The 25,690-nt window shown below is 44.9% G+C and overlaps 1 protein-coding gene across 1 annotated transcript in view; it reads left to right on the forward strand.

The window, feature by feature from the left end:
- Positions 1-3,461: 3,461 nt before the first annotated feature.
- LOC140458023 (serine/threonine-protein kinase 38-like) overlaps positions 3,462-25,690 on the forward strand; it is a 70,592-nt gene continuing 48,363 nt past the window's right edge. Inside the window, exon 1 of the mRNA XM_072551985.1 lies at positions 3,462-3,706. The gene's annotated coding sequence lies outside the window, so the exon portion shown is untranslated. The remainder of the gene's footprint in view (positions 3,707-25,690) is intronic.

The raw sequence follows: 25,690 nt of genomic DNA on the forward strand, positions 1-25,690 counted from the left end.
TAATATACAGATTTTTAATCAGAACAGGAATTGAGGATTATGGGGACAAGTCAGGAAAGTGGAGTTGAAGATTATCAGATCAGCCATGATCTCGTTGAATGGTGGAGCCATCTTGATGAGCTGAATGGCTTACTACGTCAAGCACCCTGAAAGAAGAAATTCCTAATCTTTTTAATAGAAGATGCTTAGTTTGAACAGTGCTCTTATTCTAGATGCATCCACAAGGTAGAAGTACCTCACAGCATCCACCCATGTCAAGTCCTACCAGGATCTTATGAGTTTTACTAGGTTAACCTCTCATTCTTCTAAACTCCAAATTGTATTGAGCCAACCTGTCGATTTTTCCGCACAAACCAACCTGTTCATCTGAGGAATCAACCAAGTGAGCCTTCTCTGACCTGCCTCCAATGGAAGTCTATCTCTTCTCACATAGAGAGTCCAAAACTGTAACTCAGGTGCAGTCTCACCAATAAACTGGAAAGCTGTCACAAGCCCTCCCTAATGTTATGTTCTATGTCCCATGCAATAAAAGCCAACATGACATTAGGCATCCAAACTGCATGCTAGCCCTTTAAGATTCATGTATATGTTCACATTTGGAGGTCAGTTCAGTTGACTGGATGGCTGGTTTGTCATATGGAGTGATGCCAACAATGTGGGTTTAATTCCAACTGTTTCTAAACTCATTCTGAAGGAAGGCCTCTGGACCTGAAATATTGATTCTATTTCTCTCACCACAGATGTTGTCAGACTTGCTGAGTTTCCCTAGTAATTTCTGTTTTGATTTATTCTGACTATTTTAAGCTATAACCAATTCACAAAATTAAAACAAAAAAAAACAGAATTTACAGCTCCTGAAGTTTAGTGCAACAAGAGGCCAAAGCACAAATGAAACTTACAAAATTAAATCAAAATGTCATTTAGTAGTCCAGACTTGATGGGCTGAAGGGCCTACTTTGTACTGTATGATACGATGATTTTGAGAAGTGCTGTATAAATAAGAAGTTCAAAATTGCACATAGTAATCAGGGTGCTCCTCACCAATACCCTGTAGAGATGTCACAAGACTGTCCTGCTGTTACAGAAATTGCTGGAGAAACTCAGCAGGTCTGGCGCTATATTGGAGAGAAAACAGAGTAACTGTTTGAGGTCCAGTGACCCTTCTTCAGAACAGATGCCAGACAGCATCCTGCTCACATACCCACGTGTCTGTCCTCGGCTTGCTGCAGTGTTTCAGCAAGTCCCAGACTTGAAACGTTAGCTTGCTCTCTCTCCATGGATGTTGCCTGACCTGCTATGATCTCCAGCATTTGTTACTTTCAGTACAGCTGCCTGTTGAGTTTCTTTAGCAATTTCCACTTCTGTTTCAGATTTTCAGTGTCTGCGATTCTTTGGTCCATTTTACCCTACTTTTAAATGTCATTCCCTCGCAGCAAAAGCCAACATAGAACAGTGACAAAAGTGAGGACTCTAGAGATCAGAGTCAAGATTAGAGTGGTGCTGGAAAAGCACAGCAGTCAGGCAGCATCCGAGGAGCAGGAGAATCAATGTTTCGGGCAGGAGCCCTTCATCGGGAATGAGTCATAGAACAGTGCAGGCCATTCAGCCCTCGATGTTGTGCTGACCTTTTATCCTACTCTCAGAATAGACTAACCTATATACCTTCATTGTACTATCTTCTATGTGCCTATCCAAGAGTCGCTTAAATGTCCCTAATGTATCTGACCCGACGATCACTGCTGGCACTGCATTCCATGCACCTTCCACTCTCTGTGTAAAAGCTGGGACCGCAGCTTTTTACAATATATATTAATGATATAGAAGATGGTATTAATAGTAACATTAGCAAATTTGTTAATGATACAAAGCTGGGTGGCAGGGTGAAATGTGAGGAGGATGTTAGGAGATTACAGGGTGACCTGGACAGGTTAGGTGAGTGGACAGATGCATGGCAGATGCAGTTTAATGTGGATAAATGTATGGTTATCCACTTTGGTGGCAAGAACAGGAAGGCAGATTACTACCTAAATGGAGTCAGGTTCGGTAAAGGGACAGTACAAAGAGATCTGGGTGTTTTTGTACACCAGTCAATGAAGGCAAGCATGCAGGTACAACAGGCAGTGAAGACGGCTAATAGCATGCTGGCCTTCATAACAAGAGGGATTGAGTATAGAAGCAAAGAGGTTCTTCTGCAGCTGTACAGGGCCCTGGTGAGACCGCACCTGGAATTTTGTGTGCAGTTCTGGTCTCCAAATTTGTGGAAAGACATTCTAGCTATTGAGGGAGTGCAGCGTAGGATCACAAGGTCAATTCCTGGAATGGCAGGACTATCTTGTGTTGAAAGACTGGAGCGACTGGGCTTGTATACCCTTGAGTTTAGAAGACTGAGAGGGGCTCTGATTGAGACGTATAAGATTATTAAAGGATTGGACACTCTGGAAGCAGGAAACATGTTCCCGCTGATAGGTGAGTCCTGAACCAGAGGACACAGCTTAAAAATAAGGGGTAGGCCATTTAGGACAGAGTTGAGGAGAAACTTCTTCACCCAGAGAGTGGTGGCTGTGTGGAATACTCTGCCCCAGAAGGCAGTGGCGGCCCAGTCTCTGGATTCGTTTAAGAAAGAGTTGGATAGAGCTCTCAAGGATAGTGGAATCAAGGGTTATGGAGATAAGGCAGGAACAGGATACTGATTGAGGATGATCAGCCATGATCATAATGAATGGTGGTGCAGGTTCGAAGGGCAGAATGGCCTACTCCTGCACCTATTATCGATTGTCTATTGTCTATAAAGAACCTACCGCTGACATCTCCCTGAAACCTTCCTCCAATCACCTTAAAATTGTGCCACCTCCATGGTAGACATTTCTGCCATAGAACATTATATTAGTAGTCCTATTAACAGGTTGTTTCTACATGTTAACAATTCATGTTTGGGATGATCATGGTCACTTTGTAACTCTACTCAGATTTGCCTCTTGAAAAACTGGCCGCAAAACTGGGAGATTAAATCCTGTCCCTTCTCACCAACGGCATTTCTATTGGCTGATAGGACTTAGACTTTAGCCAGGGAAGGGAAGCTGGATTAGTGGTGCTGGAAGAGCACTGCAGTTCAGGCAGCATCCGAGGAGTAGTAAAATCGACATTTCGGGCAAAAGCCCTTCATCAGGAATAAAGGTAGACTCCACGCTTCAGTCTCTCTACCTTTATTCCTGATGAAGGTCTTTTGCCTGAAATGTCGATTTTCCTGCTCCTTGGATGCTGCCTGAACTGCTGTACTCTTCCAGCACCACTAATCCAGAATCTGGTTTCCAGCATCTGTAGTCATTGTTTTTACCCAGTGAAGGGAAGCACCAATTCCCTGTGTTAGTTATGCTCTCACGGCTCGGATTGGCTGCGCTGTTGCTAAGTGGGCGGTCCTGTTGCTGATTGGCTATCTCTCCAGGTTTGGTTGAGCCCGGAAGAGTGAGATAATGTTGTCTTGATGTGAAGCGGTAAAGCTAACTGCAAAGTGGGAGCGCTGTGTCTTCCTAACGGCACACTTGACATTGATGTGGAAGTGGTACCTCCAAGGGGGGAGCAGAGTATTGCTCTGTGGCTGAGGTGCCACCCGGAACTTGAGTTTGTCTCAAAGAAGAAGAAGATTGAAACGACGCAACAATAAGCGATCTCATTTGGGGGGTTTAAAGACGAAAGGAAGACTCAACAGGTGGGTGTAACAGGAGTGAACGGGTAAATTGACTGGATCAATTGAACCCAGAGTCTGCAGGAAGTTCCTTGCACTACTGCAGCTCTTTGAATCAGGCTGCTGGGCAAGTTTTATTACAAGTAAATTGCAGATTTTGAGCTCGCCGTTTCAGAGAAAGGACTGTGGTTGTGTCTGTCTGTCTGTCTCTCTCATCGCTTGGATCTTCCTTTTAGCAGAATGCAACGTGTGCAGACTCCCGGGTGACTGAAATCAGTGTCAGGCTCCCTCTAACGTGAGCACCCAGCTCTGTTTTTGTAAAGTTGTGTTCATTCTGTAATTGGGCTGTGGACAAAGAGCACAGCCTCCGCTCCCTCACGCTCACACAAGTGTTGTTCCCCGTGCCTCATTTTTCCAATTCGCTGCTTTGTCTGTAGAATGCAGCAAGGTGATTTATTTGCATTCATTCTAGTTACCGGAGGCGAGACACTCATTATCGAGCTGGAGTTTTCATCCTGATTGGGTGTATTAATATCATTGCAATTCCTAAAATAACTTTACAGCAGGTTGGAACTGATACCATTCCATTCCCACCCCCACGCATCTCTTTAAAGTGACCGCTTTTATCGAAAGTTCCAATTCATGCTTTGGGGGGGCGGGTGGGCAGAGGTTTTGAAATACTGGATGGATTAAATCCCACCACAGCCCGCCTCTGAAAGAGTGTGGGATTATAGTTTGTTAAATACTTCCCGACGTGGTTCAGCGCCAGATTATCGAGGGTTGGGATGGGGGGCGGAAATCAGATTCTGCTCCTGCAAATTGCTGTGGAATTTTTTATTTTGTTGAAAGGGCGTTACGAATGTAGGTGGTTGTTGTACGGTAATAACGGGCGAGAGAAGAGGCTGACGGGTCATTTTAAGAGATTTATAAAATCATGAGGGTCATGGATAGGGTAAATAGACAAGGTATTTTCCCTGGGGTGGGAGAGTCCAGAAGGAGAGGGCATAGGTTTAAGGTGAGAAGGGAAAGATTTAAAAGGGGCCTGAGGGGTAACTTTCTCACACCTGGGGTGATGTGTGTATGGAATGAACTGCCAGAGGAAGTGGTGGAGGCTAGTACAATTACAACACTTAAAAGACATCTGGATGGGTCCATGAATAGAAAGGGTTTAGAGGGATATGGGTCTAATGCTGATAAATGGGACTAAGATTAATTAGCCATCTGGTCAGCATGGACGAGTTGGACCAAAGGGTCTGTTTTTGTACTGTACATCTGTCTCTATGCCAAGGTTTTGGGTCCTGGTTCCAAACAGGCCATTGGAGAGATGCCTCCCTCACCTATCTGTTTACTGATTTGTCCTCTGTGATTCCTGCATTTACTCTTTAATTGTTAGAAATATTGTTTAAAGAATAATGTAAGAGGAGACCATTCAGCCCCTTGAGGTTGTTCTGCCACTCAATTAACTCATGCTTAATTTATATCTTGGCTTGGTCTACCTGCCTCTGCTCTAGATCTTTCTGGAATGACTTTGAACATCAGCCTATATACCGCTGTCCTGGAAGTTTTAAACTGATTTCCTCTCAGTGCCCATGTTGTTCCTGGGATGAGTTATGTTTGGAAACTTGCTTCTTGATTTCTCTCCTGATCGGCCTGACTCTCGGGTTATGGTTCTGTATTCTTGTTCTGAACTCCCTGTGCCAGAGGAAATAGTTTTTCTGTGTCTGTCCTCTCTCATCTTGTTATAATCCTCGATTTACATCAGCCTGCAACCTCCTGGACTCCTATGAATGGTATCATGTTAACTCCACACATTTTTGCATTGAACTAATCTCCCTATTTAGCCCAGAACTGTGACCGAGTTAGACTAGTCTCACAACTCCTTTCCCTACACCTCAATTTATACAATTATCGAGGTCCACAGCACAGAGAGAGACCCTTCAGCCCATTGAGTCTCTGCTGATCGAAAACTATTACCTATTCTAATCCATTTTCCAGCCCTCAGCCTTGTATATCTTGACATCGAAAGTGTACGTCGAAAAGACTTTTGAAATGTGAGGAAGTGAGTTCCAGCTGCCCACCTCCCTCTGGATAAAAGGTTTTTCCTCACATCCTCTCGAATCCTCCTCCTCATCTCAAATGTCCATTAATCATTAATCTCTTCACAAAGGGAAAAGATTTTTCCTGTATACCCAGTCTATGCCTCTCATGACATTGCACACCTTATGATTGATGGTGTTGCATCTTAAGAAATAGGAACAGGAGTATGCCCTTCGAGCATGAAGGGCTTATGCCTGAAACATTGAGTCTTCTGCTTCTCGGATGCTACCTGACCTGTGCTTTTCCAGCACCACATTCTCGACTCTGATCTACAGTACTCACGTTTTCCCCCCATTAAAAACAGTTTAGGTTACTGGGGAGGTCTTTCTCACAGTAGTTAGGGTCTCTGTTTAAAATCTGAACTAAAGACACCACTTTGGACAATGAGGGTGTGCTCTCTGAACCCATGACCTTCTGACTCAGACTTTGTGAGCTGCAAACAGCAGCTCAGAGATTGAGGCGCAGCTTACTAATTCTAGTTTACAGTTGTTTTAAATAGCTTGTACCTTTACTGTAAGCGAAACAATTGCTGTGCTTCACTTTACAATGTCAGCATGTCCATGTCATACCTCTCTGAGTCAGAAGATTGTATGTCCAAGTCTTGCTCTTGCTTGAGTACAAAGTCCAGGCTGATGTTCTCCGTGCGGTATTGCTGGGAGTGCTACCCTTCCGATTAAAACCTCTGTCAGGTGGATCTAAAAAATCCCACTGCCATTCTTCCAAAGAAGATCGGGGAGATGATTTTGGTATCCTGTCCCAATATTTATCCCTCAAAATCTTCTCAAAGCTCGCCATTTATCCCTTAATTGACACCACTAAGACAGGTTATCCGGTTGGAAGGCTTGTTGTTGCCTAGTCTAGATTACAGCAAATCAGAAGCACTTCATTGCTTGAGAAGTGCTTTCTGACATCCCTGAGGTTGTGAATGGTACTATATACATGCATGATCTTTATGTACAGAGCAGCAGCATTATTTTACAGATGGATAACTGAGTCATACAGCACAGAAACAGATCCTTCGGTCCACGCTGACCATGTTCCCAAACTAAACCAGTCCCACCAGCCTGTGCTTGGCCCACATCCCAAACCTTTCCTATTCATGTACTTATCCAAATGTTGTTAAATGTTGTAACTGTACCTGTATCCACTGTTTCATCTGGGAGTTCATTCCACACATGAATCACTCTCTGTGTAAAAATAAAAGTTGCCCCTTAGGTCTTTTTTTAAAAAAAAACAATTTTTCTCCTCTTCCCTTAAACAGATGTCTTTAGGGAAAAGACCCTTGCTTTACCTTATCTATTTCACCTTATCTATTTCCTTCATGATTTTATAAACCTCAATGAGATGACCCCTTAACCTCCTGTGCAAAACGTTCCAGCCTATTTTTTTTTATTATTCATAACCTTTGTTCCCAGCAACATCCTGGTAAATCTTTTCTGAACCTTTTCCAATTTAGAGAATCAAGGCATGTTGGAGATCCCTTCTCCCAAGCTGATTAACTGTGCTTGAAGATATGCAACTTGCCACTTGGCTCAGAATTCAAATTGTTGCCCTGTATAGTATTGGTCTCCTGATCTAAGGAAGGATCTAAATGCATTGGAAACAGTTCAGAGGATTACCAGACTAATCGCTGGAATGGGCAGATCATTTCGGGCAAAGTTTGGACAGACTGGACTCGTGTCTACCAGAATTTAGAAGTGTAAGAGGTGGCTTAGAACAATACAGCGCAGAACAGGTCTTTCCGCCCTCAGTGTTGTGCCGACCTGTGAACTAATCTAAGCTCATCCCACCACTATCCCATCATCATCCATATGCTTATCCAAGGACTGTTTGAATTCCCTTAATGTGGCTGAGTTAACAACACTGGCAGGCAGGGCATTCCACACTCTTGCCACTCTGAGTAAAGAATTTGCCTCTGACACCTGTCTTAAAGCTATCACCTGTCTTAAAGCTATCACCCCTCAATTTTTAGCTATGCCCCCTCGTACAAGCCGACATCATCATCCGTGGAAAAAGGCTCTCATTGTCCACCCTATCTAATCCTCTGATCATCTTGTATGTCTCTATTAAATCCCCTCTTAGCTGCCTTCTCTCCAATGAGAACAGACCCAAGTCTCTCAGCCTTTCCTCATAAGATCTTCCCTCCAGACCAGGCAACATCCTGGTAAATCTCTTCTGCACCTTTTCCAATGCTTCCACATCCTTTCTGTAATGGGGCGGCCAGAACTGTACACAATGTTCTAACTGAGGCCACACCAGCCTTTTGTATAGTTGCAGCATGACATCACGGTTCCAAAACTCAGTCCCTCCACCAATGAAACCTAATACACCGTGTGCCTTCTTAACAGCACTATCACCTGGATGGCAACTTTCAGGGATCTATGTACATGGAACACGAGATCCCTCAGCACATCCACACTACTAAGAATCTTTCCATTGACCCAGTACTCTGCCTTCCTGTTATTCTTCCCAAAGTGAATTACCTCACATTTAGCTGCATTGAACTCCATTTGCCACCTCCCAGCCCAATTCTGGAGTTTATCCAAGTCCCCCTGCAACCTGCAACATTCTTCCACACTGTCCACTGCTCCACTGACTTTAGTATCATCTACAAACTTACTAACTCATCCACTTATGCCTGTGTCCAAGTTGTTTATAAAAATGACAAGCAGATCCTTGTGGCACACCACTCTTAACCGGACTCCAGATTGAATGAATATTTTCCATCAATTGTCACTCGTTGCCTTCTTTATATAAAGCCAGTTTCTAATCCAAACTGCAAAATCACCCTCAGTCCCATACCTCTGCATTGATCCACTGTTTCCTGTTGCGGGAGAATCTAGAATTAGGGGTTACTGTTCAACAAGGGGTTGTCGCGCAGTCCATGTCTTGGGCAGGACAGTGGGCCAAGGGGGCAAAAGGCAATTGGACCAGACAGGAATGTGGAATGATCAGAGCAGCCATAAACGTAGGAAGTTCAAGGGGCAGAATAGCCTACTCCTATTCCAAATGTCTATGTTTGTACTCCAAACGGCTGTGATCCAGCTCCTTGATCAGCTCTGCTCCAGAAAGTGTTTGCCTACATGAGAGGTGATGATTGGATCACTGGTCAGCGTTGCCCCATTGTGTGGATTGTTCAGCAGGAATCTCTGGACAGCCATTGAGAGGAGAAGCCCTGGCCTTTCCAGGTGGTTAGTGGTGTCAGTGCTGCAACAACTGGGCAGCACGGTGGCACAGTGGTTAGCACTGCTGCCTCACAGCGCCAGAGATCCGGTTTCAATTCCCGCCTCAGGCTGTGTGGAGTTTTGCACATTCTCCCCGTGTCTGTGTGGGTTTCCTCCGGGTGCTCAGGTTTCCTCTCTGTCCAAAGATGTGCAGGTTAGGTGAATTGGCCATGCTAAATTGCCCGTAGTGTTAAGTGAAGGGCTAAATGTAGGAGAATGGGTCTGGGTGGGTTGCGCTTCGGTGGGTCGGTGTGGACTTGTTGGGCTGAAGGGCCTGTTTCTACACTGTAAGTAATCTTAAAAAAACTAACTCCACCCTGAGTAAGCACAGTATCCGTGCCCTCTGCAGTCCACAACCGAAACCATGTGGTATAATTAGTGCAAATAATGAATGCGGGGAGGTGCAGTGGGGGTTTGTAAATCAGTTTTGAAATGCTGAGCCTCTTCGCCTTGCTGATATTTGCATATTTCTGACCTGGGATGAGAACTTCAGTTATATACTGAAACCAGGCCTGTTATCTTTATAACAAAGGGGACCAGAAAAGTTTGAATTCAGTCAGCAGAGGGTTAGAAGACACCAACTTCAGATCATTGCTAAAATAAGCGAAGGAGGAGATGAATAAATTTATTTTTTAAACTCAGTGAGTGATTGTGATCTGGAACACACCGACTAAAGGGGCAATGCAAAGCAGATTCAATTGGATGTGGGCATCACTGACTGCGCCTAGCATTTGTTGCCCCTTGAGAAGGTGAGGGTCAGCTGCCTTCTTGAACTGCTGCAGTCTATGTGCTGTAAGTAGGGTCGAGAGTGTGGTGCTGGAAAAGCACAGCAAGTCAGGCAGCATCCGAGGAACAGGAGAGTCGACATTTTGGGCATAAGCCCTTCATCAGGAAAAGGGCTTATGCTCAAAACATCAATTCTCCTGCTCCTTGGATGCTGTCTGACCTGCTGTGCATTTCCAGCACCACACTCTCAACTCTGATCTCCAGCAGGTGCTGTACGTAGACCCACAATGACATTAGGTAGGCAGTTCCAGGATTTTGACTCTATGACAGTGAAGGAGCAGTAATATATTTCCAAGTCGGGATGGTGAGTGGCTTGGAGGGGAACTTGCAGGTGGTGGTGTTTCCATTGTAACTGTTGCATCTGACCTTCTAGATGGAAATGGTCGTGTGTTTAGAAGGAGCTGTCTGAGGATCTTTGGTGAATTTCTGCAGTGCGTCTTGAGTATCAGTGGTGGAGGGAGTGGATGTTTGTGGATGTGGTGACAATCAAGCGGGCTGCTTTGTCTTTGGTGTCAAGCTTATGGTTCAAGTAGCATTTATCCAAATGGGGGGTATTCCATCACATTGCATAGAGGTGCTTTGGGGAGTCAGGAGGTGAGTTGCTCGCTGCAGTTACTCTAACCTCTGACCTGCTCTTGTAGTTACTGTATTTAAATGGTGAGTCCAATTCAGGTTATGGTTAATGGTAACCCCCACGATCTTTGACATTGGTTGGGTTGGGGAGTAGTGTTCAATGATCTTTGCCTGGCACTGTGTGGCTGGTACCCCTTCTTGAATACTTGGTCTATCTTCACAGTGATGACCATCTCGATTGTCATGACTCTACTTTCAGTGGGACACCATCTATTTTGTGAAGGACCGCATTCAGTTTGGGTCCATGGCCTGACAGAATGCCATTCTATCACTTCTCTCGTCCATTGTGTGGTTCCAGGAGTTTCTTTTCGAACAACTCTTGTGTCACAGAACATAGAACAATACAGGCCCTTCGGCCCTCGATGTTGTTCCGACCTTTATCCTACTCTAAGATCAGACTAATCTACATACCCTTCATTGTACTAACTTGTATCCGAGAGTCACTTAAACATCCCTAATGTATCTGACTCTACCACCACAGGCAATGCATTTCATGCACCCACCACTCTCCTACCTCTAACATCTCACCCAAACCTTCCTCCAATCACTTTGAAATTATGCCCCCTCCTGACAGCCATTTCCATCCTGAGAAAAAGTCTCTGGCTATCCACTCTATATGCCTCTCATCATCTTGTACACCTCTATCAAATCACCTCTTATCCTTCTTCGCTCCAATGAGAAAAGCCCTAGCACCCTCAACTTTTCTTCATAAGACATGCCCCCCAGTCCAGGCAGCATCCTGGTAAGTCTCCTCTGCACTTTCTCTCAAGCTTCCACATCCTTCCTGTAATGAGGTGACCAGAACTGAACACAATATTCCAAGTGTGGTCTAACCAAGACTCTGTAGAGATGCAGCATAACCTCGTGGCTCTTAAACTCAATACCCCTGCTAATGAAAGCCAACACACCATATGCCTTCTTGACCACCCTATAAACCTGGGTGACAACTTTGAGGGATCTATGACATGGACCCCAAGGTCCCTCTGTTCCTCCACACTGCCAAGAATCCTGCCTTTAATTCTGTATTCTACATTCAAATTCAACCTTCCGAAGTGAATCACCTCACACTTTTCCAGGTTGAACTCCATCTGTCACTTATCAGCTCAGTTCTGTCCCATTGCAACCTACAAAAACCCTCCACACTATCCACAACTCCACCAACGTTTGTGTCATTAGCAAACTTACTCACCCACCCTTCCACTTCCTCATCCATGTCATTTATAAAAAAAATCACAAAGAGCAGAGGGCCCAGAACCGATCCGTGTGGAACACCACTGGTCACTGAGCTCCAGGCTGAACACTGTCCATCTGCTACCACCCTCTGTCTTCTATGGTGCAGCCAATTCTGTATCCAGACAGACAGGTTTCCCTGTATCCCATACTTCTTTCTGAATGAGCCTACCATGGGGAACCTTCATCAATGTGTTTGTCCCATCCTTGAAGAATTCGATAAGGCTTGTGAGACATGGCCTGCCCCCCTCAAAGCCATGCTGACTAACTCTAATCAAACTATGCTTTTCCAAGTAATTATAAATCCTCCGATTCCCCTCCAATACTTTGCCCACCACAGACTTCAGACTGATTGGTCTGTAATTTCCAGGATTATCCCTATTCCTTTCTTGAACAAGGGAATAACATTTGCCATCCTCCAACCATTTGGACAGTGTGGATGCAAAGATCATTGCCAAAGGTGTAGCAACCTCTTCCCTCAGTTCTTGTAATAACCTTGGGTATTTATCTTCGGGTAGATACCCGAGGGAATTAGCTATCCTTCCTTTTTCAAAATTTTTAGTACATTCTCCTTCTTAATATCGTTACAAATCAGACAACACTAGGTTATAGTCCAACAGGTTTAATTGGAAGCACTAGCTTTCAGAGCGCTGCTCCTTCACAACCACCTGATGAAGGAGCACACTCCGAAAGCTAGTGCTTTCAATTAAACCTGTTGGACTATAACCTGGTGTTGTGTGATTTTTAACTTTGTACACCCCAGTCCAACACCGGCATCTCCAAATCATGACTTTTTAACATCAACCTGTTCGAGCATATCAGCCTGTTTCACACTGTCCTCACAAATTACAAGGTCCCTCTCAGCAGTGAATACTGAAGTAAAGTATTCATTAAGGGCCTCCCCTACTTCCTTCAACTCCACGGACAAGTTCCCTCCACTATCCCTGATCGATCCTACCCTCACTCTGGCCACTCTCTTGTTCCTCACATAAGTGTAGAATATCTTAGGGTTTTCCTTAATCCAACCCACTAAAGCTTTTTCATACCCTCTTCCAGCTCTCCTAAGGCCATTCTTCAGTTCCTTCCTGGCTATGTTGTAACCATCTAGAGCCCTATCTGATCCTTGCCTCCTCAAGTAAATTTCCTTCTTCCTCTTGACTAGGTGTTCCACTATTGCCTTTGCCACCCACGGTTCCTTCACCCTACCATCCTTTCCTTGCCTCAGTGGGAAAAACTGATCCAACTCTATTAGCAAGTGCTTCCTAAACAACCTCCACGTTTCTGTCGTGCTTTTCCCTGAGAACATCTGTTCCCAATTTAGGTGCCCCAGTTCCTGCCTAATAGCATTGTAATTTCCCCTCCCCTAATTAAATACTTTCCCATGCCGTCTGCTCCTATCCCTCACCTTGACTATAGTAAAGGTGAGGGAGTTGTGATCACTATCACCAAGCGATCTGACACTCTGATTTGGATTTGCGTGGCTTTGCCAAGCACCAAATCCAATATAGCCTCCCCTCTGGTTGGCCTTTATATATATATATATATATATATATATATATATATATATATATTGAGCCAGAAATCCTTCCTGGACATACCTGATAAAATCTGCTCCATCCAAACTATTTGAACTAAGGAGGTTCCAATCAATATTAGGGAAGTTAAAGTCACCCATGACACCAACCCTGTTACTTGTGCATCTTTCCAAAATCTGCCTCCCAATCTGCTCCTCCATGTCTCTGTCAATCCTTGTGATCGTGGGAAAGCTGTCAGTTTGACTTTCTTCTGTGGTGTTGCAGTAATATACATTCCCTGAATGAGAAACTGAGCTGGTTTGTACAGATCTGTAAAATATTCTCAGAATTTCACTTTGAAGTGAATCATCATCACTGTCATTCTCAGCAGTCCTCGTGAATGAGGATACTTGGTAAGAGTATGGGACAGGAGGATGTGGTTAAGGTTCGTTTTAAATGATTTTTTCTCAAGCCAAATAGGAACCTGCCTTGTACCAGCCAGATATCAAACTGTGGTGAGACTGCTGTGAACAGTGGTTAGATCAGACGAGGTGGGAGCCCATCAGCCCATTGAGTCTGCTCTGCCTTTCGATGAGATCCCAGCTGATCTGTTCATCCATAACTTCACTTTGCTGCCTTTTCTCCATCACCCTCGCTGATTAAAAAATCTGTCTCCCTCAGCCCCTAATAGCAATTTGGATTGGCTGTGATCTGTCAACAGATCTGAATGTCATTTACCGATTATCTTTAGCCTCCAACTTCCCATACATTGGTGAGAGTGTTAGTGGGGGATTTTTGATCTCCAGCTTGTCACTGAAGTAGATAATGAGGGGAACATGTTCTTCATGTTTCCTTAGAATTTCCTTGCAGAGCCTTTCTAACTTTTTTTTACTATTTATTCATATTGTACAGTGTGTAATGTAGATTGCTAATCACCAGTCCCACCACCCAATCATTTCAAAGTATAACAATAACTGAACTATTCTTCTTAAGTACTGCATGGAGACAGAGTCTTGAAAATGTAAGAGATATGAGTATTTACTATGAATGAGTGATGATGATCTTTAAATGGAGAGTCTAATTTGTGTGTAAACAGTGAAGTCCCAATAGGTTACTTCGATTGAATACTTGACAAACTGTCAATTTCAGCATAAAACAATGTATGAAGAATTATACAGAGGAGAGACATGAAGCACTTGGGCTGCTGATGACTGGAGCAGAGAAGGTTTTAAGAGGAAGATCTCTCATGTTTCATTTTACACATGGATTTGAATGGGGGAAAAACATCTCTGGCTGCGGAGTCAATGATGAGTAATCATCGGCAATAACTTGTATTGCGATATAGCTTGTATTGTCCAATAGTAGCAGCAAAATGTCCCAAGATACATTATCAAACAAAATTTGACATGAGCTGCATTACTGGGTAAAAGAACAGATGGCCAAAAGGGTAATTTTTAAAGAGCGAGAAAGAAGTGAAGAATTTTCAGAGAATTTCAAGGATTAAGGCCGAGATGATTCATGGTCTGACCATCACTGTTGGGACAGTTTAACTCAGGGATGTGCAAGAGACCAGGATTGGAAACATGCTGACTACTGGAAGGGCTGTAGGCTGAAGCAGGTGTTGGGGGGCACAATGGGGTTATGCTGATGAGAAATTTTAAAAAGCAAACTGAGATCTTCGGATTTGAGGTCTTGGTGGACCAGAAGCCATTGTAGGTTGGAAAGTACAGGGACTGGGTGACCAGGAAGCAGTGAAGGTAAGATATAAGCAGTAAAAGATTTGGGGGAGGTGATGACCTCGTGGTATTATCGCTAGACTATTAACCCAGAGTCCCAGGTAATGTCCTGGGGACCCCAGTTGAAATCCCTCTATGGCTGGTGATAGAAATTTGAATTGAATAAAAATCTGGGACTGAATCTAATGATTGTCAGGAAAAATGCATCTGGTTCATTAATGTCCTTTTAGGGAAGGACAAAGTTAAAAATCACACAACACCAAGTTCTAGTCCAACAGGTTTATTTGGAGGCACTAGCTTTCAGAACGCTGCTCCTTCATCAGGTAGTTGTGCTAGGGAAGGTTGGGTTAAGGAAGGAAACTGCCATCCTTACCTGCCTATACGTGCCTCTAGACCTACAGCAATGTGGTTGACACTCAGTTGTCCTCTGAGCAATTAGGGAAGGGCAGTAAGTGCTGGCCCCAGCCAGTGATGTCCGTGGTCTATTTGAAGAAAAGCTTATAGAAGATGGAACAATAGCAAACTATAGTGGTTGAGTCTGGACAGTGGCTGGAGTCAGATCGTGTGGTTGGAGTTTCAGGTTAGCTGCCTCTACAAAGGAGAGGAAATGGTTAGAAGCTCTCTTTGGCTTTTATCAGTAAGTGGAAGTTGTGAATAATCTGGTTCATCTTCCTTGATCAAGGCTGGAATAGAGTTGCTAGGAGAAAGTGAGGACCGCAGATGCTGGAGACCAGAGTTGAAAAGTGTGGTGCTGGAAAAGCGCAGCAGATCAGGCAGCATCCGAGGAGCAGGAGAATAGCTCCTCGGAAGCTGCCTGGCCTGCTGTGCTTTTCCAGCACCACACTTTTCAACTCTGGTCTCCAGCATCTGCAGTCCTCACTTTCTCCTAGTTGATCTTAACCTACTGCGAATCTTCTTGCAAGGACGCCTACCTTGAAGAAGCTCTCCTCCTCCCTCTACTAGGATCTCAGTGAGTCCCTCTCACTGCACCCACCCCCCCCAGGTCATCTGTTCCCAGCACCCCTCCCCCACCTTTTATCTCAGCGCATTTGGCACACCAGCCTCATTCCTGAAGAAGGGCATATATCCGAAACGTTGATTCTCCTGCTCCTCTGATGCTACCTGGCCTGCTGCGCTTTTCCAGCACCACACTTTTCAACTCTGGAATAGAGTTGCTGGCTGGATAACCATTCAAAATGGCCATGAAGTGAGAGAGAGCTTTTGGAGGGGTCATTAATTTTTATTTTATGTTAAAGTCAGGAATTGATGGGGAATGTGTTTCAACCCTTCTGGTACAGCAGAATCCATTATATCCCTTTAACAAAAAAGTGAGTGTTTGAAACTGGGAAAGCTGTAATGTGGTCAGAAGGGTGTAGGGCAGTGGGAATAGCACCAACCAGCCAGAAAGGCTGAGCCTGACTTTAAATCATCTTTGTTGTAAAAGAATGTAGTGTAAGGAGCTCTCATGTCTGTCTTCTCTCTGCCAACATGACATTGGTTGCAAGACCAGTCAAACTGTCCTTGTCTGACTGGTCACTTTGGAAGGCTAACTCCATCACTGTCAATTTGGAGTCATGTGAAGTGAACTGAATGGGTGTTTAGTCCTAGTCATTGAGACTAGCTTTTAAGTCCAAGTGTTCTCAGTGCTGTGGTTGGATTTATTCTGCATTACCATAGCACCATTTTGAGTCTCTAGATTACTAATCCACTGTCATAACCACTCGCCACCCTTACCCCCAATGTTACATCAGATCGTTTTTGTTACTTTGGTGGCTCGGGCTGTTTTCTTGTGTAATGTCTCATTGCTCATCTATCCTGGGTAGAGTAAGCTGCCAGGGATCAATTGATGTTTTTGGGACCTTGCTGTGTACTATTTAGTTGCCATATTTCTGGCATCACAATGATGACTATGTTTCAAAAGTGCTTAATGGACAGGAAAGCATTTGCAGCTTGCACAGGTTGTGAAAGGTGCTGTGTAAATGCAATTGTCCCTTCAGGATTTTGATTGGCATTCTAGTAATCTTTAGCGAAGTTGCTGTTAATAGCGCAGGTACAGAAAAAGCGCTGCTGCCTGAGAGTTTCACACCCGGAGTTTCACATCCTTTTTGCTGATGGCTTGGTGTATTTTTAAATTGGAGAAATTTTGAAACAACAAAGTTATGTGCCTTTCATAGCTGAAGCAGAAAAATGATGTCTCCCTTTTGTCGATTCACTGAGATGGGTTATTATCTTTGGACTAGCAATCCAGAGAACGTGAGTTCCTATCCTGTCACAGCAGTTTGGGAATTTGTAGTTATAGATTAATAGACACTTTACAGTCCGGAGGAGGCCATTCTGCCTAACGTCTCCATGTTGGCTGGCTGTAGAGAAATCTCATCAGTCCTGCTCTATCCTATCAAATGTCCTTATGAATTAGTCAATCATCTCCACTTCTTCTGCTTTCACAGGCTTCGAGTTATAGCTCAGTGGCATAAAACAAATTTCCTTACCTTCCACCAGACAAATCTCCTTTAGAACCTCAGGCCATGCACTCTGGTCCTTGTACCATCACCCAGGACAACAGCTACCTTTGTCTACCTTTTCTAAGCCTGTCATTTTTCCTGTGCATCTCGATCAGAGTCTCCCTTTGCTCCCAGATGATTGATCCCAACTCTTTCAACCTGACCTCTGGCTTGAGTCCCTCATCTGTGGAGCTTTCCTGGGCAACCTCCTCCGTGCCCTCGAGGGCCATCGCATTCTCCCTGAACTGTGGTGTCCAGAAATCTGGGTGTGAGAAATTGATATCATTAAGACCATAAGAAATAGGAATAGGAGCAGGCCATTCAGCCTATTGAGCCTGTTCTGCCATTCTATAGGATCATGACTGATCTGACCTTCCTTGTATCCATTTTCCTGTCCTTTCCCTGTATTTCTTGAATCCCTGACTCATCAAGAATCTACTTACTAGGCAAAAGTGAGGACTTGCAGATGGTGGAGTTCAGAGCCTAGCTCCCCAGCTCCACCTCCCTCCCATGCCTTAATTCCTGCTTTTGCCAGAAACATCGGTTTTCCTGCTCCTCGGATGCTGCCTGACCTGCTGTGCTTTTCCAGCACCATTCTAATCTAGGCCAAGAGTCTATTTACCTCGGCTTTAAATATACACAAGGACTCTGTCCCGCAGCTCTCTGTGACAAGGAGTTCCAAAAACACTCAACCCTCTGAGAGAAGAAATTCCTCCTTATCTCAGTCTTAAATGAGTGCCCCTTTATTCTGAGACTGTGCTCTTTGGTCCTAGGCTGGCCCATGAGGGGAAACATCCTCCCAGTATTTCTCTGTTTACCCTTAAGAATCCAATATGTTTTTCATTCTTCTAAACTCCAGTGAGTAGAGAGCCAGGCTCTTTGCTCATAAGGTGATCTCTCCTTCCCAGGGATTCTTCTAGTGAACCGTCCCTGAACGGCCTGGAATGGAAATAATATCCTTCCTTAAATAAGGGGATCAAAACTGCTCACAATACACCTTATCCAATCGCAGTAAGACTTCCCCACTCTTAAACTCCAAACCCCTTGAAATAAGGACCAGCATTCCATTACCTTCCTGATTACCTGCTACCCCTGGGTGCTGTCTTTGTGCTTCATGTGCAAATAACTCCCATGTCCCTTTGTGGTGCAGCTTTCTGCAGTTTTTGTTTCCATTTTAAACATTCTGTTCTTTTTGTTCTCCCTTCCAAAATGGAAAAACTTCACATTTTGCCCGTATAAAGTGTGTGGTTCGAAGCCATTGGTTTGCCGTAACAATTAAAGTCCTTTCTCCCTTTTTGGGAGGGGAAGTTGATATTGCCTGGCGTGGTCTTCAAATGATTGCAGCGTCCCTTGTCAGGTTGAAGTGGCTGGCTGGTTGTTTCAACAGGGAAAGGGCAAAAGATGCCAACAACGCCCATATCCTGAGAGAAAAGAGCCATAAAACAATGCAGATCAGATCTCCCTGCTGTTCCAATCCAGCCAACCCGGGGCACTTGTGTTATCGACATGGTGATTGATGATAAACTGACTCTGTGTTTGTCTAATGCGTATCCTGTACAAGCAGACCATGACCTCACTGTGGTCTCACGTGGTGTTACACTGTGTTAATAAAGTACTCCCCTGTAGACTCTTGGCACAGTTGCCGGGTCTATTCTCTGGGCTCTGTCTCCTTACATCTGCTATGCCTAAGTTCCCTCCTCCCAAACAGTTTATGATATTACCCCAGAGCAGGTGCCTTGTTGTTTTGAGGAAGAGAATAAATCATTCCTTTCTTGGTTTAATGATTTTCAGCCTGACTTCCAGTAGCCACAGTGGCTCCCTCCCTACCTCCTGTAAGCTCAGTGGTTTTGAAAGAAATTTGGACAGAAATGTGACTTTCACAACTACAGGTAGAGCAGGGGGTTGGGACTGATGGGATTACTCTACAGGCAGCCAGCATGGATATGTTGGGCTGAATGGTCTCCCCTGGACTGCAAAGTGTCTATTAATCTATAAACTCAAATTCCCAAACTGCTGCGGTTGAATTGGAGTTTGAGTTCTCCACATTGGAGAAGAGACAGAATTTCATTGTAAACTGAGACTGATCCTGAGATCCCAGTGCTCCTTTTTATTATTTCTACATGGCATTCTATTCTAAGAACAGGGCGATTGTGTTGGCCTTGCAGAGGGTTTTAGTTAGGTCCCTGCTGGAATACTGTGCGGTTCTGGTCCCAACACGTTAGGAAGGATGGGATTGCACTGCAGAAGGTGAATCTCCTCTGCACCAGGTTGTTGCCTGGGATGGAGCAGTTTACCTGGAATGGAGAGGTTGGTGGGAACCTAATACAGGTAGAGCTGTGCAGGATGGTGAGGGACATGGACAGGGTGGATAGAAAGCAGCTGTTCCCCTTAGTTGAAAGGTCAGTAACAAGGGAGAGGGGGATAACCTTAAGGTGGAAGGCAGCCTAGATTTGAGGAAAAGGAATTCGTTCAGAGGGTGGTGGGGGCCTGGGAGGGTAGTTGAGGCAGGAAACCCACAAGCTGAAGGGCCTCTGCTCAATGATTTCTGTGATTCGAAATGGGCATTGCAAGATAAGCCAGAATTTCTTGCCCTTGAGAAGGTGATGTTGAGCAGTCACTCTGAACTGCTGTAGGAACATCCCTAGTGCTATTAGGGAGTTCTAGGATCGACCCAAAGGCAGGAAAGGATTGATAGAGGTGGGCAAGCTAAGGTGGTGTGTGACTTGGAGGGAATTGGAAGATGGTGTCTGCTTTATTGTTCTGGCTTGTAGGGTCAGAAGTTTGGAAGGTGCTGTCTAAGGAGCACTGGTGAATTTCTGCATCGTGCAGGTAGTAGACACTGAGCGTCGTTGATGGAGGGAGTGGATGTTTGTGGGTGTGGTGCCAATCAAGTGGGCTGCTTTGTCCTGGATGGTGCCAAGCTTCCTGAGTGTTGTTGGAGTTGCACCCATCCAAGCGAGTGGGGAGTATTCCATCGCACTCCTGCCTTGTGCCTTGTAAATGGCAGACAGGCTTTGGGGAGTCAGGAGGTGAGTTACTCATCGTAGTCTTGATAGCCTGTGATCTGCTCTTGTGGCCACTATGTTTTTCTCCAAAATAATACCTGCCTGAAGTTCCTTGCAACATTTGACTGTGTTATAGGTGTGAGAGAAATATCCAAGATTTTGTAGTTGTTAAAGTGAAGTTCTGGCTGTTTGTGGTTGGGAAGTTTGAAAAGCAATGGGAGTGAGGGTGGAGTTTGCAGCCTGGGGGATCAGCAGCAGAAGGGAGTGGAGGAGAGATGGTTTTCCACAGCAGGTTGTTGGGATCTGCAACATAAATGCTGCCCAAAAGGGGCAGTGGGTACCGATTCCACAGGAACTTTGAGAAGTGAAGTGAGTAAATACTGAGAGACTGAAAAGCATTACAAAGGTAATGAGAGAGAGAGAGAGAGAGAGAGCAGGAGAGTGGGACAACTGCAACTTTCACAGAGCTGGTATAACCATGATGGATCAGGACGTGATGTTTTCTCTGAGTCAGAATGCTTTTGTGAATTATTTGTCTGTTGTTAAACACCGTCCTTCCCTTTTGAGGGTGTGAGTGGGGGAGAGGGCACAGAGAGGTTAGGGATAATGTATTTTTCAATCACTTATTTGGATAACAATGAAGAGCATCAGTTAGGAAGCTATACTGTGGTTTTACTGACAGACCGACTGTAACAATCTAATACATAACCACAGGCTGAAATGCCTTGGTACAGAGGGTGATGGAAGCAGGAACAGTTGCATATTTTGCAGGAAGAATTGGGTAAATGTTTAACATCCAGGCCCAGACAGGGACCGAGCAGGGCAGTGGGGTTGTTTTTGGATTGAAGAGTAAGGACAGTGGCAGTGGGAGTTGTTGTAAACCCCTGTCTTACAGGATGGAGCTATAACAACAACTTGGAGAGTGCTTTAATGTAACGAGGCATCTCGAGGTGTGTCACAGAAACTACGATTAAAGTGTAACACTGCATCCCCCAAGAAGATATTTAGGGTAAATGTCCAACACTTGACCAAAGAGAGGAGAGGCTTTAGCAAGTGTCTGAATGGTGGGAAGGGAGATCGGAGAGGGAGAGAATTCCAGAGCTTAGACTCCTGGGCAACAGGAGGCACAGCCGTTGGTGGTGGAGCAGTTAAAATCAGGGGATGTTTGAGTTGTAATTGCAAACACTTTCATAAACGAGGCAGTAACTCCTCCTGACACTGGGTGGTTGTAATTCGTGACTGTCGGGGCATTAGGAATTGCATTGAAAGTTCACAATCTTCAATCTTGCAGCAAAAAAGGAATCCATTCAGCATATTATACCTGTACTAGCTCTCAATCAGTTGCACCTAACCCTGCCCATTCTGCTTTGCTCAGATAAATTCACATCTCATCAAGTACTTATCCAGTTCCCTTCTGGATTACTGCTTCCACTGTACAATCAAGCAGCCTGTTCTGGGTCACGTTTCCTTTAGGTTTTAACTGAGATACACTGCTCAAATCTTCCCAGCTTCAATCTGGCTCGTATTCCCTTGAAAAGTGAAGATTAAGGAAGGGGTTTCTCGTGGCGAGGTGGTAGTGTCCCTACCCCGAGCCAGGAGATTCAGGTTCAAGAACATAAGATGTAGGAACAGAAATTAGGCCATTCAGCCCATTGATCTGTTCCGCCATTCAATCATGGCTGATACGCTTTTCATTCCCATTTTCCCGCTTTCTCCCTGTAACCCTTGATCCGCTCAACAATTAAGAGCCTATCTATCTCTGTCTTAAATACATTCAGTGACCAGGCCTCCACAGCCTCTGTAGTAGTGAATTCCATAGATTCCCCACTCTCTGGCTGAAGAAGTTTCTCCTTCTGTCCATTCTAAAATGTCTTCCCTTTACTCCTGAGGTTGTGCCATCAGGTCCTAGTCTCTCCTACCAATGGGAACATCTTCCCAATGTCCATTCTCTCCAGGCCATTCGGTATTGTCCTGGCCCACAAGCCATTGCTTTCTCAGCTCCCCACCAATTTCCACCCCCCCCACCCCACCATTTATCTGTCAGCCCTGGCCCACAAGCCTCATTCCTGATGAAGGGCTTATGTCCAAAATGTTGATTCTCCTGCTCCTATCAAGGTACACTCAACTCTGATCTCAGCATCTGCAGGTCTCACTGTCTCTATTCAGTATTCTGTATGTTTGAATTTGATTCCCCCCCCCCCCCCCCCCCCCATCCCCCATCCTTAAAAGCTCCATCGCGTATAAACCCTGAGTCCTTATATTAAACATTTCATTCCTGGGACCATTCTTGTGAACCTCCACTGAACGGCACGGTGGCTCAGTGGTTAGCAGGCCAGGGTCCCAGGTTCAATTCCATCCTTGGGTGACTGTCTGTGTGGAGTTTGCACTTTCTCCCCATGTCTGCGTGGGTTTCCTCTGGGTGCTGCGGTTCCTTCCCACAGTCCAATGATGTGCAGGTCAGGTGAATTGGCTGTGCTAAATTGCCCGTAGTGTTAGGTACACTAGTCAGAGGGAAATGAGTCTGCGTGGGTTACTCATCAGAGGGTTGATGAGGACTTGTTGGGCTGAAGGGCCTGTTTCCACACTGTAGGGAATCTAATCTAAACACACTCCAGGGCCAGTGCATCTTTCCTGAGATATGGGGCCCAGAACTGCACACAATACTCCAAATGTGGCCTGACTTGAGCCTTATAGAGCCTAAGAAGTTCATCCCTGCTTTTATATTCAAGTCCTCTCGAAATAAATGCCATCTCAAAATAAGTCCCATCTGTTCCAGAGATCTGTCATAATCAGACTGGTCAGGGATGTTGGGAAAATATCTCTATCTCTAAGATTAAGGAGTGATCTGATAGATGTGTTGAAACTGATTAATGGAGTCAGTAGGTGGATCGTGGGAAAATGGGTTGTGGGTAAAAATATAACATTAAAGCCAGACCATGGCAATGTCCTAGCCTCAGGGATGAAAATTTGGAACTTCCTCCTCACAAATTCTCAGGCTGGTCGTTAACAGTGAACTTTAAACCTGACGTTGATAGATTTTGTAAGGATTATCGAACCATCATTTGTTGGAGTTCAGATACACAACAGCCAATATCCCGTTTCTTTCCCTGAACATTAGTGAACCAGATGGGTTTTTACAACAATCAATAATGGATTCATGGTGATTGTTAGACTCTTAATTCTAGTTTTTTTTATTATTGAATTCAAATTCGACCATCTGCTGTGGTGGGATTCGAACCCAGGTCCTCAGAACATTAGCTGGGTCTCTGAAGAGACTCAACGTTGATTCTCCTGCTCCTCAGATGCTGCCTGACTGGCTGGCTGTGCTTTTCCAGCGCAACACTCTTTGACTCCGATCTGCAGTCCTCATTTTCTCCTGGCACTAAGACTGGCAGAGTTTCCTGATGCCAAACAAGTTCCCCTTTTGGCCACTCACTGTCCTGACTTGGAAATATATCGCCGTTCCTCCACTGTCTCTGGGACAAAATCGTGGAATTCCCTCCCTAGAGGATATTGTGGGTCTACCTACAGCACATTGACTGCCGTGGTTCAAGAAGGCAGCTCACCCCCACCTTTTCAAGGGGAAACGAGGGTCGGGCAAGAAATGCTGGGCCGAGCCAGCAACACCCACGTCTCATGAGTGAATTATAAAAAAGGAAACCGTGGACCAGAGTTTGTGATCAGTGATGCCCTCTTGAGCTGTGTTACCTGGTAGGGGAAGAGAGAAAAGGAGCTGGGGTTCCCTTTACTTTGCAGTGCTGGGCTGTTCTGTGCAGCTGGGAAGTTAGTTTTGGATGCCTGGGTCTTTCGTCGTAGCGCTGGAGCATTTGTCCCCAGAGACTTTGCTGTGTCCAGGGCAGTCTGCCAGTGCTGTAACAATTTGCAGACAGATGACCCATAGGAGAGTGTTCCTAATGCTTCAGTTGAGAGGCAGAATCCCAGTCCCACAGTCTAAGATTAGCTGAGCTGTTCTGGACTGCCAGAGATTTCACTATAACTCCTTAAATAGAAAGGCTGTCTGAAATGGGGGTGGGGAGAGGTTTAGTTTATTCGAGTGAAGAATAGTGCTGCTAACTTGCGTTAATATTTCTGTTTTGGCTTGGGAGAAGTGACAGAATCTAGCTCGCTCCCATGTCCGTATCTCACTTTGTTCTGTCAGTGCATAAACAGAAAAATAACCGCATAAGATGGAGGAGCGGCAGTAGACCATTCAGCCTATCAAGTCTGCTATGCCTTTCAATGAGATCCTGTCTGATCTGACAATCCTCAACCCCACTTTCCTGCTGCTTCCCCTATAACCCTCGACTCCCTTTTGTGATTTAGAATCGTCTCTCTCATCCCCAAATAAAAACTTATTGGACATGATCCCTCAATTTCCTCAAATAATCCCTCTGTTCCCTAAATGCTTAGAAACCTGCCAATCTCACCCTTAAATATACTTAATAGCCCAGCCTCTACTGCACTCGTTGGTAAAGAATTGTACAGATTCACTACCTTCCGAGAGAAGAAATTCCTCCTCATTGGGCGACCCTGATTCAGCGATTCTGCCCTCTGGTCCAAGTCTCTCCCACTGTGAGCTGTTCCATGAGTGTATTTGAGGAAAGTTTGAGATTGATTGATTGATTCAAAGTGTTCACATTTCCTCTGTTACAGAATTCAAACTGAAGTCCATTTCTAGTGTCAATTATGCAATTAAATGTCGGCCACTCTGTCAATCTGATAGAGTCTTGTTTATCATTGCCCAACGAGACAAATCTATATCCCCCTGTGTTTGTATGTTACCCCTCTCTGAGAGGCTTCAAGTCTAATTTGACCAAGTGGGGCTTTTTCCGTCAAAAGACAATGTAAATCACCACCACCTCAATCCCGCAGTAACCCGCTTGATCAGCAGACAGCATTCTTTAGAAACTATTGTTGTTTTATGATCCAATTTTTTGGACCCTGATCAGATTCCAGTCTGTCTGGTGCTCCTTAAGTATAGAATGAAGAACCTGGTGATTTTCACTTGGAGGCGGAGGGAGACCTACACTCCTTTAACAGCCAAATAATGAAGTACTTGGTGTGAACTGGAATTGATTGGGGATGGCATTGTGTTGGAGCTGGGTGGAGTTTCCTCGCTTGGCCTCATGAGTAGTGCAGAGGCCAAAGCTGTCTTAAAATACTTCAAATACTCGGCCAGTTTTTATTCTTCTGTCATCTGCTGTTTTAGTCCTGTCTCACACCCACTGAGCCGAGTTTCTGGTCTGTGGCCTGATGCTGCTGCTGCTCTTTGGGATCTCTCC

This window comes from Chiloscyllium punctatum, chromosome 32, assembly GCF_047496795.1.
Source record: "Chiloscyllium punctatum isolate Juve2018m chromosome 32, sChiPun1.3, whole genome shotgun sequence".
Classification (NCBI taxonomy): Eukaryota; Metazoa; Chordata; class Chondrichthyes; order Orectolobiformes; family Hemiscylliidae; genus Chiloscyllium; species Chiloscyllium punctatum.